Consider the following 12803-nt stretch of genomic DNA (forward strand, 5'->3'; position numbering starts at 1 on the left):
GCCATCTTGGTAAAGAGCAGTGACGCCGCACGGTCACCATCTTGGCAAAGGTGCTCTTTGGCGTCAAACCCGAGTCGTTCTTTCTTGGATGAAAAGCTTAAAGGCTGCCCAATGTATCGTCCGCTTTGCACGGGGAGAACGTGACTGTAAGCGGGCTCCTTGGGCAGAGATGCCGCACGGTCGCTACCTCCATGGGATCCAGGGCAGCCATCTTGGCAAAGGAATAGAAGCTTGATACCTCAAGAAGGAAAACCTATACTAGTGTAGACCTCCTCCTCAAGAGAGGGATCATGAAGAGCCCTTGAGCCACTTGGTGTTGAAAAAAAGAAAAGAAAACAAACAAACAAAAAATAAACCTTTTTAGTGGAGAAGAGAGTCAACCGGACTCATAGTGGACACTGCGAACTTAGACCTATGACTCTGCTTTCCTTGTTGACTAATTTTCCCACCTTCTGTGGCTCAAGAACTGGGATGAAAGAAAGATCTTGTGAAGTTGATCCCCCGACATCTAACAGATTCTTCTGTTTGTGTGTGGGGTACTCAATCCTACAATAAAACTCATACTTATCCTTGATGATCACTTCTTAAAAAGAACTAAGAATTGTGCATATATATCATTCTTTTGTATACTTTCATACCATAGACATAAATAGCTGAGTTACTCATGGAAAGAATCTATTTCATTTTTTCTTGCTTGTTTGAATTGCAAATAGTAGGTGTTCTTTTATTTTTTAATAAAAATAAAATAATAATTTTATTATTATTATAATATATAATTCTATACAAGAATTCCCACTTAATGTTTTTCCTTTCCCTTTTTTTGCATGCCCAATAATTCTTAATGTAGAAGAATACTTCATTTTAAGTTTTAAATTTCCATTCCAAATATTTTAAACAAAAAAATTTTTTCCTGTTGTTTCTCTTTAGTGACCTAACTATGCCTTAGTCCTTTAGTTCAATAGAAAAACATCTAATGCTTTAATTCATCATATTTATTAAAAAATACACTTAAACTTTCAATAATCATATCTACACAGCAAGAAAATTCATTACGAAAATAATTTGCTTAACATCCATTGAATCTTCTTCCCAGTTTGCTGGAAATGTTGAAAAAAAAGATATTTTATTATACTTCTAGGGAAGGGCTGGGGATCCCACCTGCTAGGAAAGTGCTCACAGGCCAATGAGCTATGTTACTAGTTGTCTTAGTTACAGTTACTATTGCTGTGATGAAACACCATAACCAAAAGCAACATGGGGAAGAAAGGGTTTATTTCATTCACAATTCCATATGAACAGTTCACTATCAAATGTAATAAGGACAGAATTTCAAAAGGCAGGAACCTGAAGGCAGGAGCTAATATAGAAGCCATTAAGAAATGTTGCTTACTGGCTTGCTCTTCCTTCTTTCTTGTAGACCCCAAGCTTACCAGCTTAGGGATAGCACCATCCACAATGGACTTGGCCCTCCCTATCAATCAGTAATTAAGAAAATGTCTGATAGGCTTGCCTATAGCCCAATTATATGGAGGCATTTTCCTTAACTGAGGTTTCCTCCTCTTAAACTATCTTAACTTGTGTCAAGTTGACGTAAAACTGTCCAACATGTTAGCCCTACTTGATCTGTCAATATGAGAAACTGAAGCTTACAGAGCTTGATTCAATGTCACATAGCTGCTCAGTATTAAGGATGGAATTCGTTTACATTAAAAGAGATTTTCTTCATTGATCATATAGTTTACATGAAGGAGCATTACCAATTCTTGAAAGACTTGAGCACTCATGGAATTTAAGTGATGAACTTTGAAGAAATTAAATAGTTTTTTTTAAAAAGAAATGTTCATTGTACACAGGTGAAATTTAAAATTCTGATGACACAATTCTTGTTACAGTTGATAACGATTAAGCATGTATGTCTACCAGACACTATTCAGTATTTTCATACATTACCCTTAACTCATTAACAAGGGGCTTACTCATCAACAGCCCTAGGAAGGTAGTATTACTACATGGTGTAAGACAGGATAAATCCCTACTTCAGAGAAAATGTATTTTATTATCTCATAAGAGGAGGTAGGAATAAAACTGATATATTCAAACTTTATCCAACAAAAGTATGATCTACCTTTTTCATTATGTTATGCTGCTGGAACAGAGGCTCATAGATAGCAGGTGTAAAGTAATATTTTACAGAATTATGATAATAATGCTGAGTTAGTTAATCAACATATATTGGGCATGGTATTAGTTGGGGTTGACTTGGCTAAGTGACTTAATAAAAAGTTTATGAACATTGCTCAAGATCTTTATGCTTATGCTCGTGGATTTTAATTTCCAAGCAGACTTTACCCATAGCAGCTAGAACACATTGTATTTTTACAATGTCCCGCACAATTTGGTAACATGTTACAGTGGTAGTTCATTTGTTGTGTGCACATTTGTTATATTCTCCCTCCTTACAAGAACATAAGCCTGAAAGACAGAGACTCGGCCTTCCTATTCAGCAATTTTTATCCAATGCATAATTGATGTTCTGTGGGTGTTAATTGAGTGAACTGATGAATATGTATCAACTATTAGGCCCTAAGACAAACAAAATATTAATAAACCTGAGTTGCAACCAAATCACCATTTACATCTGTATAGCATTTGGACTGCAGAGATTGCTCAGAAAGTAAAAACGCTCTCTGCTCAAACAGAACCCACATAAACATCATGTTATGGCATCAGGTGCTTGTATTCACCCCCACTCCACCCCCTTGCACAGAGACAGGAAACATCACTGGGGCTTGCTGGTCTCTTGCTAAACTCAAGATAGAATGAAAGACCCTGTTAATGGTATAAGATAATGATAGAGCAGGACACCCTAAGTCTTCCTCTGGCCTCCATGTGATCCTACAAATATATGCACCTGATACACACACACACACACACACACACACACACACACACACACACACACACACACACGGGGAGGGAGAGAGTGGAGGAAATAGAAAAGGAAGAGGAAGAAACAGAAGCAGAAGCAATAAAGGAAGAAAGATAGGAGGGGGAAACAAAGAAAGCCTTTATAAAGCACTTGATGTGTTGAGATTTTAATTTTTGCTCATCTGTTCCATTATCTCCATTCTCAGTGAAATAATACAAACAACAGTGTCAAGTGATCCCCTCAAAAACATCAATCAAATCATAGAAAGATCCTGACCCAGCATGTACAGTGGCTCCCTATTACAATGAGACAAGTCCAGTTTTGCTGTTAAGTCCATCATCTTCTGTCTGTCCTTTACAGAAGACAAAACCTTCTAGAAGTTGTAATTAGCCTCGTGTTTAACGTTAATGAGGTTATCTACTGAATATTGAAAACAAGAGAATCATCAAAATGGGCAATGTGCAAACTTTTTATCTTCTGAAACCTAAAATCCATCATTAAACCTTTAGTTGCTTCACCTTAGGGTGAAGGTCTAACATTTTTATGAGTACCATTTCATTTTTCCTGTGTGGGGTATTCGCACAGTGTATTGGGACTAATGCTAGTCTCTATATAGGGTCTGTAATCTTGAGCAAGCTCTCTAACTCACTATACCTTAGTTATGACCACTTGTAAAATGGGCATAAAATAATAGCAACTTAAATTACAAAGATTAAGCAAGTTCCTATATATGAAATGTATTAATTCATGAGGCATATTATGCACTCAATTATCATTAAAGACTATTAGTTGTTTTAATTTCAATTTTCTCTGGTTCTTAAAAAAGTAGAGAAAGATATCAAAGGCACTTATAGAGTGAACTATATTTCTATTTGCTTGGGATTCCTTCGTCTTTCGAAGTAACTCCCATGCACACTACTTGACTGAAATTGCTTATGGCATCCTTCCATTCAGACTGTGTAGAAGAGTGACTTCTTTTCATACTCATGTTCCATCCTGAACGTGAAAACACATTTCAGGGGAAAGCACAAGAGACTAGATAGCTAAGCTGGTAGCAGGAGAAATGTATGGAGTAACCTTGGCTCTATGTGCACCACGGTCTGGATACCAGTGCTAAGTGTTGCATGAAGACTAAATAACTTGAATTTATTGGGATGAATTTATGTGACTTTTGTGGGAAAAGATCTCATTTAAGGAAAGACTCCACATAGCAATTCCAGGCCCACCTGTGCTCTTGGCTGCCATATAAATTCTCTTACACAGCAACACTTCTTTGAAATTTATTTTCGTATAGTTATGATACCTTTTCATGTCTCGGCTTGCATTGTTTTTGTTGTTATTGTTGTTGTTGTTGTTGTTGTTGTTGTACCCATTCCCTTAACTCTATGGTAAATGCAGATTGGAGCCAAATAAATTTACTTGTTAATGAATAGTTTTGAAAAGATTAACTATATGGTAATTCGATACAGCTTTTCTTGTTGGATGTCAGAACTTCCTGAGTTCATCATAGCTAATAAATGACTCTGTAACATTGTGACTTTGGGAAACACTTTCCTTAGGTTTTCCAGATAAGCCGTCCCAGGGAAAACCAGATAAACTAGAAGGTTCCATTTCTGTGTCCTTTAATATTTCCATTTACAAGAGACAGGTTTGTTATAAAAAAATTCACACAAATAATCAAACTGTTAGTCTGAATTGGTTCTGCACTGGTATATGCTTCTTTTCCTAGTTAGAATTAACATGGAAATTTGAAAATAATGCATGAAAAAGCTGTATCTTTCCTTTTTCTAAAAAAAAAATTTTTTTTTGCTTTCATCATAAAGAACTTAAAACACAAGTTTCTGTTCCTGTATATTAAGTGTTTGTGGTTGTCCTGGTTAAATCCATGTCCTCCATGTTAGCAGAACTTAGTTGAAACAATAAGGAATTAAAGAGGCGGTAAGACATCAGCTGACAAATTAGATACATGTTGCCATAAGCAGAGGCCTAATGTTTTCAGTGTTTGGAGACATCAGAGCGAGCACACAGAATAACTGCAACGATTATTACGTACATTGTTTGCCATTTGTGGCATTTGTGGCTGGCCATTATGTCATTAGCTTTCTTCCTTTTCTGATTTAATCTCCTCTGTCCCCTGCTCCTTTAGTAGACAGTGTGTCATTCTGCCCTGTTTGTGGGTGGCACTGCTCAGCTCAGTTTTGAAAGGGGTTGCTTCCACTTTAGATCTTACACCTCCTCTTTAGTTAATACATGTATTTGTTTTATTTAAGGCTAAATTGGAGGACAGGTTTATACCCTCTTCACTTTTTAAAAGCAAAGCTGAGGTTTATTAAAGCGTTTTAAACTATATTTATGCATGGGTGTTAAAAAAGACACGTGTAAGAGGGCACTTTAACACATGCACAGGCAGAGGAGAGCTTCTAAGTGGCAGCAGAATCTGTAAGTTCTTCATATCACATTCGAAAGTGGTACAAAGGCTATTTGCTACATTTATAAAATAGTATCAATATTAGATTTTTTCCATCCTCCTGCTTAATTTTCAGCCTAAGTTCTGCATTTGAAACCGAACACAGTGTACACAGCTGAATGGGCTTCCGTCAGTCCTTTAACCTTTCAGTTTGTAGCAGGAGGTAATATCTACCCATGCATCTCACAGGAAGTAGGGTTGAAAAGGAGACTTCAAACTTCAAGAATTATTCAGAAAACAAGAGAGGCATATATAAATTTTGCATCATCAGTAAGTCGCAACAAAAGAACCAATTATCTTTACCCCTCTTTATTTGTGTCATGTGATATCCAGTGCACAGGGCAATAGAGTTTTAGGCAAAGTGGTATCAACTTGTGTTAGGGCTAGTTATACAAACTCATAAAGGCTGCTTGTTAACTTTTCAAAGATTTTGTTAGTTACTAATCATCCTCATTATTAAAAATAATTTATAAACTTACAGCTAAACATGTCAAGAGCAATGTTAAATGCTCAGGAGAGGATTACTTTCTGATTATTTCACTATTATTTAATATGTTTGTAGTATGATGGGCATCTTCTGGTGTGTTTTAGCATAGGAACTCGCAGCCTCTGCATTCAAAAGTGTTGTTTTGGTAGTTTGAAATCAACAATGGTGAAGTTTTTTGTACCATAAAAATTGGGAAAACTAAAAACCAGATCTTCGTTTTATTGATGTCAGTGCTAGAGGGTATTTTGATAATAAAGACGAAATTACAAAATATGTAATTTTATGAATAATTATTTTCCAGTACTTAAAAACCACTCTCTGCTCCATATCATGGAGGGTTTTAACCTTAATACACGTTTTTGTTGCTTCACTGTTGCACATTCACTAGCACGAAAACAATGAATATCCTAGTAAAAGCACCAGTGGAAGGGGAAGACCTTGGTCCTGCCAAGACTGAACCCCCAGTGAACATGATTGTTGTGGGGAGGGCGGTAGTGAGGGGAGGATGAGGAGGGGAACACCCATATAGAGGGGGAGGGGGAGAGGTTAGGGGGATGTTGGCCTGGAAACCAGGAAAAGAAATAACAATTGAAATGTAAATAAGAAATACCCAAGCTAATAAAGATGGAGAAAAAATATCAAAAAAAAGAAGAGAAAAAAAAGAAGTTTAACAGTATCTGTTTATTTTTGCTGCACTGAATATTAATGAAATGTTCATTTGTAGACTGACTCTACTGAAGATGTTGTATTAAACCAGAGGCTGGCCATCAACACAAGCAAGGGAAAGATTATTGAAATCATTCTTTGACAATCAGCCACACAGAAGTTCCTACTAAAGAAAATTTTGTACCTTATGCGCTATAAATTGTGTGACACGTGTCCTTTATATCAATGAGTTTATAAAAACATATTCCCCTCTCTCACCTAAATGGCAATGAAAAACAGACTGGAGTGGCTAAGATAGGAATGCCTTTGGAAGATGAGCAGAGGGCGAACTAGTCACTATAAAAGAAACATCTGGATGGGAATGATGGGAATGAAGGTGGGGAGGGACTCAGAGGAGTTGGGGGGAGGGGAAACTGTAATCACAATATGTTGTATAAAAATCTAGTTGTTTTAATAAAAGAAAAAGAAAAGACACCAGAGGAACAGTTTGTGCTGGGGGATGTGATGGGTGTTGTCTGTCAAAGTCCAAGGAGGGCATAGAATAGAGGGCATAGAAAAGAAGTCCAAGGGAGGCATGAAACAGGGTAGAAACATTGGAAGCACAAAGCAAAAGATTTGTTTCTTAGTTGTCAAATTGTCTCAACATATGGGTAGGAAGGGGAAGCTCAGTGTGTCAAAACTGGGATTCATGTACTTAGAGATTTTCTTTTTCCTCTGGAAATCCATGGATTTCTGCATATATTGAGGAGTTATTAATTCACCCCATGCCTTCATCCTGTTTCATATCTGTGGTCTAGCATGGCCTATTTTAACTGTAAAATCTCCATGGAATACAGGGAGAGTGCTGCATCTTTAAATGGCTTGTAGTTATTCCCAGTTTGTCTTAGCTATGATACAAGGCAAGCAAATAGACTGACCCCAGCATAAGCCACATGGTTAGTGTACCTTACAGTTCTCAGCAAACTTCTGGTGGGCTGCCATGATGCTCCCTAGTTTGTTCATTATAACTAAACTATATTCTGTATTATAAGTTGTTTGTTTTCATTTTAGCATACATGAGAAAATTTATTAACTGTGTGGTATTTTAAGACATATAAATGTTTCACAAAAGAGCTGACTTCTCACTCAACTACCTTAAGACTATAAGGACCTCAGAAAGAGTTTCAGTCATTTATCAGCAAGGGCTGGCACTTTGAAGATTCCCTTTGGATATGTTAATTTGTTTACTTCAGTTTTCTGATAATCGGACACTTTAAAGGAGGCTTCAATGAATCACAGAATATTAGTAGAAGGAGACCAGACCATGGGAGTAATGTAGTGATAGAGCACTTTTCTATCACATATAAGATCAAGGCTTAGTCTTCAACAATGCATAATTAAATTTTTTCCAACTAATCTAATAGAAAAAAGGGGTTTTCTCAGCTAATTTTCTCTTCCAGTCATGCTTGTATTCATTCCTTCAACAAAGTAACAAATATTAAATGTTAAGGCTGCAGGGACACAAAAATGGTTATGGGTTCAATTATTATGTCTACAAAACCAAAATATGTAAATACTCATTGATTTAAAAGATTATAATATAATCAATATTTTAGAGGTAATGGAGCAGGAGAGATTGACAAGTTGTTATCCTGCAGTATGGATTTATAGGAACATGCCAGTAGATACACTGGCACTGGCACTATGATATGCAAGAAGTCACCTGAGTGTCAGAGGGAGGAGAGTTGGTGTGAACACAGAAATGGAGGTCAAGTAGGGTTGCCTACAGACATCACTGATTTGAGTGATGGATTTCATTCAAATGGCTTGGCTGTTTCTCAAAAAGAGACACTCATGATAGAAGATTGGCAGTATAGTATTCAATAAGGACATTTTCATATATATATATATATATATATATATATATATATGGCATGTAACTATTTAAGCAAGAGTTATATGTATGGTTTATATAAAGTTCATTTTCAAGCATGGTTAGATGTGAGCCAAGAGCTTACATCATGTGAAAAGGACTGAATTCTATCACTTAGCTTTATTTTCCTATTGTAGTTTTATTCTTAGGAAGGGTTTCCTCTACCTGGTAGACAATGACACCTATACTAGCATGTCCTATAGCAGCAAAGCGTTCTCCTCTCTGGCAAGGATCTCCCTTGTCCTCTTCCTGAAAAGACACTTGATTGTTTTGTTGGACCAATGACCATGACCAAGGGATAGACAGCATGTATAGTCTGCATGGCAAACCTGTCAGGTAGCAGTGCCTGAGGGGTTAGTGGGAGGGAGGAAGAAAGAAGACAGGGAGGAAAGAGCGAGATGGAGACAGTCAGGGAAACAGATGTCTCATAATTATTGGGACTTTAAAAAAATAGGGATAAAAGGACGGACGCTCGGCATGCAGGAAGCAACAGGTATTCATCTTTGCAGCCACAGTTATTTATCAACATGAAACAGTGACATAAATGCCACACTCAACATTTTACCTGAAATGTTTGCCAAAATGGAAATAAAACCCTAAAAATTAAGTAAGGTGGTTACAAGTGCTATTAGTTTCATCCTGACTTTAATAGAACTCAGATGTTCATTTGTATTTTGAAATTTCAGATAGTCAACAAATGAACTATTGCTTTTAGAGAATAGTACTTCCATTTAACTGGTCTTTTCCCAAGTCATATAGTGGTGTTTTAAACTAGCTTTATAGTCTTCTACGAAAAGAATTTGTCTTGATTGACAAATTCAACAAACATGAGGGTTGCAGACGGCTACTGTGAGCCTCAGCTGGCCCGTTCTGCTCCTTCTGTCTTGATAAGTTGAATGTCATGCAAATGTCTCCAGCCTTGGCACTAGACAGGCAGGAAGCCAGAACCAGTAATAGAAGCAGGAGGCAGTCGGTGAATACTTGCTGATTAATTTTAGCTCCATAGGCTTGATGGGTTCTCCATCCCTATAATTATCATCAGCAAATAGTTATTGAATGATGTCCAGCATATTTTTATTCTTCTTTCTTTGGCCCTAATTTTCCTTTTCTATTTTACCTCTCAGTGTGAATTCATCACACGTATTTCTGTTCATCAGACCAAGAGCCTCCTGTGATCAGTGGGTAGGGACTCAGTTATATTCCTCCTACAAGATTATTTATATAACATGTAACTGTAGATTATCTATCTGTCTATCTGTCTGTCTCTCTGTCTGTCTGTCAGTTTGTCCGTCCATCATCCATCCATCCATCCATCTATCCATCTATCTATCTATCTATCTATCTATCTATCTATCTATCTATCTATCTGTCAGTGTGTCTGTCTATCTATCTATCTATCTATCTATCTATCTATCTATCTATCTGTCACTCATTTACGTACATAAATTATCTTTATTATGAAAAGGCTCAAATACTCTCTGGAAATGGTAGGAGAACATATTATATGTGTGAGGAGATAAGCTAGGTGACTGAATAGCTCTTCCTTTCTGGCTGCTATATTAGTAGATCCATATCTGCTTTATAAGTTGGTATTTTTTATTACAAATGATGTGCAACATCTTTTCTCTTGTCAGCTCTTGCTAGACTTGCTCTGTGGAGGAACTGGAGAGTGGGGATGATGGTGTGAGTTATGAACGTAACAACTGTCAAAAGATGTTCTAGAATGCAGATGATGGGCGCCCTAAACAAAGTGATTACCTTCGTGTTACCTTAGAAGGATGAGCTGTCACTTTAGATGCCATTTCTGTATTAAAAAAAAATAAAGCAATAGATGCTGGTAAGTGAAACAGACATATTATAAGAGCCCAGATATGTAGAAGAGAATCCCTGAATTTGTTCCTTCTCTAGTCCCAATTTACAGATGTAATTAGTGTGTAGTTAATACTTCCGTAAGCCTTTTGTCTGGTCATGAGTTCATACATATGCACTGCCATAGTTTTGTAGTAACTAAAAAATATTATTGTGTATATATGTATGTATAATGTGTGTAAGTGTAGGCATATGTGCCATGATAGGCGTGTGTGTGTGTGTGTCTGTGTGTCTGTGTGTGCATGTGTGTGTGTGTCTCTCTGTGTGTATACAACTCTGTGAAGTGGTTCTCTCCCATATTTATATGGGTATACTAGGGGTATTGAACTCAGTTCACCAGTTTTGCCTAGCAAGAATGTTTACCTGATTAATCTGTTTTTCCTTTAAAGAAAAGTGAGGTTTTATTGCATACATTTTTTTAACTTTATTAAATGTCTTGGGGTTTTATGTCAACATTTTTAGGCAACTGTGGCATAGTATATTACAATGCATTATTACTGCATATGTAAATTATTTTCAAGTTTCACTGTTGCAATCCACACTGAGATGAATGTCCTTGTATTTATACTTCTACATCATTATGCGAGTACTTTTGTAGTAAATACCTAGTATGTGGCTCAGGTCCTGACTAAGTACCCAATGTGCCACACTTATGGCAAAGCTTGTCCAGTCCAGCTTTGTAGTTGGAGTTGTAGTTGTTGTTGTTGTTGTTGTTGTTGTTGTTGTTGTTACTCAAATTGTCCTTTGGATAGTTCTGAAAAAATCTAATTAATAGAGCTATGGACACAAGCTCTACCTGTGTCTGCTTTAGTCAAGACTTTGCTAAATCCATCCTTAGATTAAAAATAAGTTCCAGAAAATTAGATTACTGAATTTGTTAAAAAAAAAAAACCCACAAGGGTTCATTTAAGAAGAGCATAATGGGGGTTGGGGATTTAGCTCAGTGGTAGAGCGCTTGCCTAGGAAGCGCAAGGCCCTGGGTTCGGTCCCCAGCTTCGAAAAAAAGAACCAAAAAAAAAAAAAAAAAGAAGAAGAAGAAGAAGAGCATAATGGCTCTGCTGAGCAAACCTTAACCTGGAGGCCACCATTGCCACAGGATAGGATGGTGCTGCTTTCCTGCTAAGTATCAACTTTCCACGTAGGGCATCTGATCCAAAATCTTCATTGTAAAGCATTGTAACTTCAGTTCATGTGTTTGAGGTACTAGAACCATCTTTCACATGTGCGTAGGACAGACTCAGCTTCTCAGGACATTAGTGTAGAGATGGGTACAGAGTAGGAGGCAAATCAACCTTTATTTTAGGCCTTCTGGGACTGCTTAGAAATTTATCTTTAAAAAGAACTGAAACAAAATTAAAACAAAAGATAGGATGCAAGCTTGGAACATCTGGAGTCTACCACTTAGAGTCACCCTTGAAATAAACAGAAAAAGAGTGAGAAGAAAATGAAATGAAATCTGGAAGACAGACATGAACCTCATTATCTAGTTTGAATATCTATATCCGAGTCCAGATATCTTTGACATGAGTGAGTGTCACATACTTCAATAAGTAAGAATCATAAGTTTCCTCCTTTTCTCTCTCCCCTTTACCTTCATCTTTTTTCTTCTTGTTTTCTTCCTTTATGAAACTTTTGTTTTTTTCCCAGTCATTTGGGGATAGGTCTAAATTTTTACCTCTAAACAAGTGCTGTTTGCAGAACCCAATGGGGTAGAACACAAGCATTCCACTCCCACTGGAGCAGAGAGGCAGGCCAAGGTTACTGGGCATCTAAGATGACCTCAGGCTATATAGAGTTTCTTCTTAATGATTAATTGGGTGAGATGGGTAAACTCCTTTATTTAGAACATGTACAAATGGGGAGCTTTCATTCTGAAGTTAAGTTTCTGATTCTGGCTACATTTGCCTCAAAGTGAAACTCAAAGAAATCATATAGGAAACATTCCTCTATTAGGGGCATGTTTCAAATAAAAAAGGAGAAACAAAACCGTTATAATCCATGCCAAAAGGTTCTTTAACTTCAGTGTAAAAGCCTTAAGTATTATTCTTCTGTATGTGCCATTCCAGGACTATGTTTTATTGCTTCGTTTACAGAAGACTTGATGATACATTAACTTACACTTTATCTGTAGATTTAATCTACTGGACTTACATAATAAAATAGTGGCATTTGTTTACTTCAAACCAGAGCCTGAAATCTCCACTGATATGAAAATCAATACCACAGTTTAATTCTATCTGCAATCGCTATGCAAACACCAGTCATATTTTATTTACATAAACTTTACATTTCCTTATATCTCTAACAGAAGCATATGGAATGGGTGATAAGGTAGTTATAATCATTCATTCGCTTATGAACAGCTCCAATTCAATCTGAAGACTCCAGACTACGCATCCCAATAGATATGTATCCTTGACAAATCATTTAACTTCTTCGAGTCTTTTGTTTCCTTATCTGAGAAATATGTGTA

At 36.8% G+C, this 12803-nt stretch overlaps 1 protein-coding gene across 2 annotated transcripts in view; it reads right to left on the reverse strand.

The window, feature by feature from the left end:
• Positions 1-12803, reverse strand: part of Nr3c1 (nuclear receptor subfamily 3, group C, member 1) — a 121603-nt gene that overhangs the window by 92402 nt on the left and 16398 nt on the right. The gene's annotated exons all lie outside the window — the stretch shown is intronic.

The sequence above is a fragment of the Rattus norvegicus genome, chromosome 18, assembly GCF_021556685.1.
Source record: "Rattus norvegicus strain SHRSP/BbbUtx chromosome 18, alternate assembly SHRSP_T2T, whole genome shotgun sequence".
NCBI classification, from domain to species: domain Eukaryota; kingdom Metazoa; phylum Chordata; class Mammalia; order Rodentia; family Muridae; genus Rattus; species Rattus norvegicus.